Genomic DNA, 8,839 nt, shown 5'->3' with positions numbered 1-8,839 from the left:
ATCTGAAATGTTCTAATACAAAAATACTTGATCATCTACAATACACAGCAGACACTATATCTGTATTAAGCATTGTTTCTTAATTAAAAATAAAAATCAATATGGTGGCCCCCGCATACTTTAATAATAATAATAATACCTGGGATTTATATAGCGCTTTTCTAAGTACCCAAAGTCGCTTTACATGTAGAACTCATCAATCATTCACACCTGGTGGTGGTAAGCTACTTTCATAGCCACAGCTGCCCTGGGGTAGACTTTTTCACTATGCAGTCGTTTGTTGGAAAAAATGTATCTATTTTGCCAGCACTCAGTGGAATGCACTACCAACAGACCTTCAAATTCCAACTTCCCTACTAAATGTTACAACTGCCATAAAATCCTCAGCTCAACCTTTACCTGATCTCAACCTAAATTGATCCCCAGCAACTCTACCAAGCATCAAACAGGTTTATATGTGCTTATAGTGTATATATATTTATATGTGGTTTATATATATTTATGTGCTTATAGTGTATATATATTTATATGTGGTTTATATATATTTATGTGCTTATAGTGTATATATATATTTATATGTGGTTTATATATATTTATATGTGGTTTATATATATTTATGTGCTTATAGTGTATATATATTTTCTCATTCTGTTTTGCACACTCTTGGAGTCAACATGTACATAGTGTATATCCACCCCCCCCCCCCCTGCCCCCCATTTTTTGTAAATATTGTTTTTCAAATCACCTGACATGTATACTGTGTATATGTACATTAGAGATGCGCGGTTTGCGGACACAACCGCGGAGTCCGCGGATTATCCGCGGGTCGGGCGGTTGAAATAAAAAAAATTTTGATTTTATCCGCGGGTCGGGTCGGGCGGTTGAAATAAAAAAAAAAAAAAGATTTTAAATAGATTCAGGCGGGTGGCAGTTAAACCAATTCGGAAATATATATATATACATAGTTAAATGTTACCCACATACGAAAAACGAGCAGGCACCTGCAGCATGCCACAACAGAAGAAGAAAAAAAAAAAAGAGATGGCAACGCCGGCAGCAAACGTGGTACGCGACAAACTAAAAAAGGGAATACTAAAGACCAGGGGAAAAAAAGGCCAGAAAAGTTCAGCGTGGACTTGTTTTTATGAGGTTGTAAATCAGGATGATAGTAATGCTGGCTACGTGATTTGCAAGAGCTGCGACGCTGTTTATGTCTACGACAGTCACAAAACCGGGACATCTAACATGGTGCATCACATTTGTGCAAAACTCCGAACCTCCACAAACACCCTGAGCATGAGCAGTTTCGTCCCCCGTGATCCCAGAAGAGTGCCAAAGGATGTTAAAACAAGATAGAACGCAGCTGCCTGCAGCAGTTTGAGTGGCGTGAGCGCGCTTGGAGGTGCGCTCAGCGCGGCTCACAGATGATTGCGCACTGGTGTGCGTCTGGGCCGTGACAGCGTGGCACGCATTGAATGTCTCTGCTGCATTGGATCAGTCTCCTTTCTTTAACAGGCAAAAGCTTTATAACCTCACTAATGCCTTGCATCGTCTATATTAGATATATAACAACGGGCGGGTGGCGGATGGCGGGCGGGTGTGGTTTTGATTAAATGTTAGTTCGGGTGGATGGCGAATGGTTGACGACTTTTGTGATGCGGTTGCGGATGAAATAATTGCCTATCCGCGCATCTCTAATGTACATCATTTATCAATTTTTTAACGTAATTTTTTATATACATGTTACAGGTTGTATATATTTTATAATTGAATGTATCAAATGTGATGAATATTTCATGGACCACAATGGAAACAAGCCTTTTGGCTTTTTGTGCCATCCATTTGCCTTTTTAAAGCATTACATGGATTACATTCTTTAACATGTCAATAAACTTCTCAATCAATTTTTTGGACACCCCTGAACTAAAGTATTGATATTTTGATTTGAGAATTGATATTGGCGCATAAAAGTCTTGGTATCAATATTTCAGTATCAATCGCTACTTAAGGAAATCCAATGTTCTCCTCCTGGTTTGCAGGTCCTTCTGTAGCTCCTCCCTCCTGGTCCGTAGACATGATCATCAGGCTGGGCAGACTCACACCTGGATACTTCCGCCTCCTCCAGGTACGTCAGCACACACACCTTTCATCTCCTGCTCATCATCTGGGACGTGATGGAAGCAGACGTCGGCCATTGTGCTCACGCTTCCTGTTGCTTTTAGTACCCCAGCAGTCATCACAACTCTGCACACACGACCGAGGCCTTTATGTCACCGCATTGTTCTCGTATTGACACTAATTGGAGGACAAAGGCCGCCCCGCCCTCGTTTGTACAGTAGGGCCTAGTGGACATGTGCAACAGTGGCGCAGGAAAAGATGGCGACTGTTAACATGTGACTGCTAGCCAGACCTTACAATATCACAGTAAAGGCGTTTTTTTGTATTAAAGCTCAATATGAACTTTTTTCTTTGTCTTCTACGGCCAAGTAAACTCCAACATTGGTTTTTCAATAACATAACTGGGCACGTGAATATGACCAATGTATGATCCTGTAACTACTTGGTATCACATCCATACCTAAATGTGTGGTATCATCCAAAACTAATGTCAAGTATCAAAGAAGAGAAGAATAAGTGATTATTACATTTTAACAGAAGTGTAGATAGAACATGTTAAAACAGAAAATAAGCAGATATTAACAGTAAATGAACCAGTAGATTAATAATCAATTTTTTACAGTTTGTCCCTCATAATGTGTACAAAATAATAGGTGTATAAATGACAAAATATGTTACTGTAGACTAATTAGGAGTCTTTGTTTGTTTACTTACTACTAAAAGACAAGTTGTCTAGTATGTTCAACATTTTATTTAAAGACTAAATTATAATAATAAACATGTTTCATGTACCCTAAGATTTAAAAAAAATAATAAAATAAAGACAATAATGAAATTTTTTGTAGTATACACTATAACCACGTATAAATATATATAAACCACATATAAATATATATACACTATAACCACATATAAATATATATATATACACTATAACCACATATAAATATGTATAAACCACGTATAAATATATATAAACCACATATAAATATATATACACTATAACACATATATCCATCCATCCATTTTCTACCGCTTGTCCCTTTTGGGGTCGCGGGGAATCACTGGAGCCTATCTCAGCTACAATCGGGCGCATATAAATATATATAAACCACATATAAATATGTATAAACCACATATAAATATATATACACTATAACCACATATAAATATATATAAACCACATATAAATATATATAAACCACATATAAATATATATACACTATAACCACATATAAATATATATACACTATAACCACAAAAGTGTGTATATATAAACCACATATAAATATATATAAACCACATATAATATATATACAATATAACCACATATAAATATATATACACTATAACCACATATAAGTATATATAAACCACATATAAATATATATAAACCACATATAAATATACTGTATATACAATATAACCACATATAAATATATATAAACTACATATAAATATATATACACTATTACCACGTATAAATATATATACACTATTACCACGTATAAATATATATAAACCACATATAAATATATATACACTATAACCACATATAAATATATATAAACCACATATAAATATATATACACACTATTTTATTTAAGGACTAAATTGCAATAATAAACATGTTTGTATGTTCAAATAAAGCCAATAATGCCATTTTTTGTGGTCCCCTTTTATTTAGAAAAGTATCGAAATACATTTTGGTACCGGTACCAAAATATCGGTATTGGGACAACAATATAAGTATGTGGAATACATTTAGTATAAATGATTTTTCATTGTCTTCCAACTACTGCTAGGTGTAAGTGCACTGATGTGCCAAAGCTGGACAGTTGTCCTAATCTTCTTCTACTTTAAAAAGTGCTGTCCTAACAAGTGTGAATATTTGGCTGCTTTTCAGTCATCTTTAATGACAAAAAGTTGACTTTTTGCTGACGCCAGTTTTCAAATATACTCGTATTCTCTTTAGTTTTGTTACAATTCAGATTCTTCATCTTCAAAAGGTTTTTATTTTTGCCGGAAGTGTGAGAACATACATATAATTTTATTGTGCCAGCGACTTAATAGCAGAGGTGCACAAAAAAATAGATTCTCATCCGAGTCGCGGTTCTTATTCATTCATTATTTTCAAAAATCAATGAAAAAACCCCCACACAAAAAACATATGAGATGTGAAACTGCTGAGCTCTGGTTCCTTTTACAAAAGCAGCGAAGTTGTCACGTTGTGTAAATGGTAAATAAAAAGAGGATACAACAAATCCTTTTCAACTTATATTCAATTGAATAGACTGCAAAGACAAGATATTTCATGTTCACACTGAGAAACTTCCTTTCGTTTTGGCAAATAATCATGAACTTACAATTTAATGGCAACAACACATTGCAAAAAAGGCATTTTTACCAGTGTGTTACATGGCCTTTCCTTTTAACAACACTCAGTAAAGGTTTGGGAACTGAGGAGACACATTTTTGAAGTGGAATTCTTTCCCATTCTTGCTTGATGTACAGCTTAAGTTGTTCAACAGTCTCCCTTCTCATATTTTAGCCTTCACACATTTTCAATGGGAGACCGGTCTGGACTACAGGCAGGCCAGTCTACACTTTTACTATGAAGCCACACTGTTGTAACACGTGGCTTGGCATTGTCTTGCTGAAATAAGCAGGGGCGTCCATGATGACAACATATGTTGCCCCAAAAGCTGTATGTACCTTTCAGCATTAATGGTGCCTTCACAGATGTGTAAGTTACCCATGTCTTGGCCACTAATACACCCCCATACCATCACACATGCTGCCTTTTACACTTTCACCCTAGAACAATCTGGATGGTTCTTTTCCTCTTTGGTCCGGAAGACACGACGTCCACAGTTTCCAAAAACAATTTGAAATGTGGACTCGTCAGACCACAGAACACTTTTCCACTTTGCATCAGTCCATCTTAGATGAGCTCAGGCCCAGCGAAGCGTTTCTGGGTGTTGTTGATAAATGTTTGCATAGTAGAGTTTTAACTTGCACTTACAGATGTAAAGTTAAAGTTAAAGTACCAATGATTGTCACACACACACTAGGTGTGGCGAAATTATTCTCTGCATTTAACCCATCACCCTTGATCACCCCCTGGGAGGTGAGGGGAGCAGTGGGCAGCAGCGGTGGCCGCGCCCGGGAATAATTTTTGGTGATTTAACCCCCAATTCCAACCCTTGATACTGAGTGCCAAGCAGGGAGGTAATGGGTCCCATTTTTATAGTCTTTGGTATGACTCGGCCGGGGTTTGAACCCACAACCTACCGATCTCAGGGCGGACACTCTAACCACTAGGCCACTACAGCGACCAACTGTAGTTACTGACAGTGTTTTTCTGAAGTGTTCCTGAGCCCATGTGGTGATATCCTTTACACACTGATGTCGCTTTTTGATGCAGTACCGGCTGAGGGATCCAAGCTCCGTAATATCATGGCTTACGTGGAGTGATTTCTCCAGATTCTCTGAACCTTTTGATGATATTACAGACCGTAGATGGTGAAATCCCCAAATTCCTTGCAATAGCTGCTTGAGGAAGGTTTTTCTTAAACTGTTCAACAATTTGCTCAGGCATTTGTTGACCAAGTGGGGACCCTCGCCCCATCCTTGTTTGTGAATGACTGAGCATTTCATAGAATCTACTTTTATACCCAATCATGGCACCCACCTGTTCCCAATTAGCCTGTTCACCTGTGGGATGTTCCAAATAAGTCTTTGATGAGCATTCCTCAACTTTCTCACTCTTTTTTGCCACTTGTGCCAGCTTTTTTGAAACATGTCGCAGGGATCAAATTCCAAATGAGTTAATATTTGCAAAAAATAACGTTTTTCAGTATCTTGTCTTTGCAGTCTATTCAATTGAATAAAAGTTGAAAAGGATTTTGTTGTATTCTCTTTTTATTGACCATTTACACAACGTGACAACCTCACTGCGTGTAAAACCTCACTGGAGGTGGAAGCTCGTAGAAGGACGTTGTGTTCCGTGTTTTTAAAAGCTCCGTTTTTGAATAGCAAATGTTTTACGTCTTTCAGTTGTGGCTTGTCGCCACTGACCTTTTCGACCTGGCTTGTTTCCCCACTCGGTGTCCACAGAGGCAGGTGGCGGGCGAGGTTCAGACCCAGCCCCAAGACCGTGCCGTCAACCAGATTGCCATGATGCTGGCCATCATGGGCCTCAGCCTGTCCTACTACAGCGCCAAGCAGATGACGGAGAAGGTGCACGCCCACCCTGCCAACTGAAAGCACCTTTTCCCCTCCCGTAGAACTAATGAAGGCTCGGTCATGCCTTTAGTGGGCGGGCCATTAGTCGTGGCGAGGGTGCATGCTAGCAAGGTAACACAATACTGTTAATAATGCAAATACTTGAAGTCTGCCAAGGTGTGCTCAAAGCAAGACGGCAGCAAAACAAACAGTAATGCCTTTTATTTTGAAAGGATAGCTTATCGGTGTTGGAGATGCTCCTTTGAAACGAAGTGATGGCCGTCCCACAGCCTTGTTGGTAACGGGATGCAAGTACAAATCAACTTTTGTGTGTTTTGAGGACAAACAGCTGCTGTATTTTGTGAAAAGTGGGGGGAGGGGGGGTTGAATATTTGCACAATCTGCAAAAAGTTATTTTTGTAGAGTAAAAAAACTTTAGCGCCTCAAAGGGATGTTGGAACATGTCACTACCTTTTTTTTTGTTTGTCACCGGTATGAAGTGTTCTTGCAAGACGTGACAAGGGAAGTGTTTTGCACGTTGGCGTGCCCACTTTTAATCCAAAATGAAAGGAAGTGAGTTTTTATGAATGTACCACCTTTATTTTGTATGATCATGTGTGTAATAAAGCTGTGAATCTTTTGCAACGCCGCGTGTCTGCTCTGTGCTGCAGGAAGTGAGGTCATCCTTTTTAAAGTCACGCACCAACGCTGATCTCGTGAAGCTTTTATGAGCCAGCAGGGATTTTGTTGGAAATGTGCACGACTGGTCAGGCTGGAGGAAATGACACTTTAAAACAGCAACTTATTGATACGTTAGGATGCTAAATCCAAAGCGTACTAACATATCTCGTCTCAAAATGTATACATTTTTTTACCCAAATAGGCTTAGGATGGTGATTCTCAAACCCAGTGGTGTGCCTTCAGGGTCAGCAAGACCTTCACTGCTGGCCTAACATAACCACAAATCATCATAATTAAAGATAAGTCATTTTTTATGTACTTTCCTTAAATATCTAAAAGTATTGATATTTTCCATGTCCTTCCAGTGCTGTTTTTAGTTTAAGAGTTTTTATCCAATCAGAATTCAACTAGCTTATGTTGCCATGCTGTACCCAATCTGCCTTCACAATCAACAAAGTGTGTGCACTGTAAGTGAACAGGGACATACAGTTGATAGATAATCGCCGTAGCCACGCTGCAAAAAGTCAGTGTTCAAAAACAAGAAAAAAACAAAACAAAAATGAGGGGTATTTTATTTGAACTAAGCAAAATTATCTGCCAATAGAACAAGAACATTTGGGCTTGTCAAGACTTTCCAAAACAAGTCAAATTAGCTAACCTCAATGAACCCAAAAATAGCTTAAAATAAGTATATTCTCACTAATAACAAGTGCACTTTTCTTGGTAGAAAAAAAAAAATTAGACCTTTTTTCTCAATATGTTGAAAAATATTCTTAAATGAAGTAAATGCTAGTGCCATTATCTTGACATAATGATATGCATACATTATGATTTTTTTTTCATGCTTGAAGAAATTATTACTTTAAAAAAGTAGTTTTATGCCTGTGAGTAGAGATGTCCGACAATATCGGCCGATAAATGCTTTAAAATGTAATATCGGAAATGATCGGTATCGTTTTTTTATCGGTATGTTTTTTTTATTTATTTTTTTTATTTATTAAATCAACATAAAAAACACAAGATACACTTACAATTAGTGCACCAACCCAAAAAACCTTCCTCCTCCATTCACACTCATTGTTCACAGGTTGTTTCTTTCTGTTATTAATATTGTGGTTCCTACATTATATATCAATATATATCAATACAGTCTGCAAGGGATACAGTCCGTAAGCACACATGATTGTGCGTGCTGCTGGTCCACTAATAGTCATACTTGCCAACCTTGAGACCGGGGGGTGGGGGGTGGGGGTCGGGGGTGGGTCGGGGGGTGTGGTTGGGGGCGTGGTTAAGATATATATATATATATATATATATAACAAATACTTGACTTTCAGTGAATTCTAGCTATATATATATATATATATATATATATATATATATATATATATATATATATATATTTTATTATATATATATATATATATATACATAAATAAAAGAAATACTTGAATTTCAGTGTTCATTTATTTACACATATACACACACATAACACTCCTCTACTCATTGTTGAGTTAAGGGTTGAATTGTCCATCCTTGTTCTATTTTTTGTCACTATTTCAGAACACACACATTATACAAATATACATTATAAAATCAATAAGAAAACGGGAGCTCTAATTTGGGAGTCTGAATTAGGATCAGAAGTTCCTATATAAACATTGCGCACTCACGTCGCCTTTTTGTATTGATTACTGCAGCTGTGCACTGGATTCATTCACAAATACAAACTACAACTCACAAACACTTTAGAGTTAGGCTCAACCATCAGAATGTGTACTTAAACTTATAAAGATCACATGGATATTATTCA

General features: G+C 37.3%; 1 long non-coding RNA gene across 1 annotated transcript in view; it reads left to right on the top strand.

The window, feature by feature from the left end:
- LOC133605422 (uncharacterized) overlaps positions 1-6,990 on the top strand; it is a 28,707-nt gene extending 21,717 nt beyond the window's left edge. Inside the window, exons 3-4 of the long non-coding RNA XR_009815139.2 lie at positions 2,040-2,125; positions 6,238-6,990. This is a non-coding gene — a long non-coding RNA (uncharacterized lncRNA). The remainder of the gene's footprint in view (positions 1-2,039; positions 2,126-6,237) is intronic.
- The last annotated feature ends 1,849 nt before the right edge of the window (positions 6,991-8,839 follow it).

This window comes from Nerophis lumbriciformis, linkage group LG04 (assembly GCF_033978685.3).
Source record: "Nerophis lumbriciformis linkage group LG04, RoL_Nlum_v2.1, whole genome shotgun sequence".
NCBI classification, from domain to species: domain Eukaryota; kingdom Metazoa; phylum Chordata; class Actinopteri; order Syngnathiformes; family Syngnathidae; genus Nerophis; species Nerophis lumbriciformis.
Note: the sequence above shows the minus strand (reverse complement) of the source record. Positions and strands in the feature narration are given on the sequence as shown.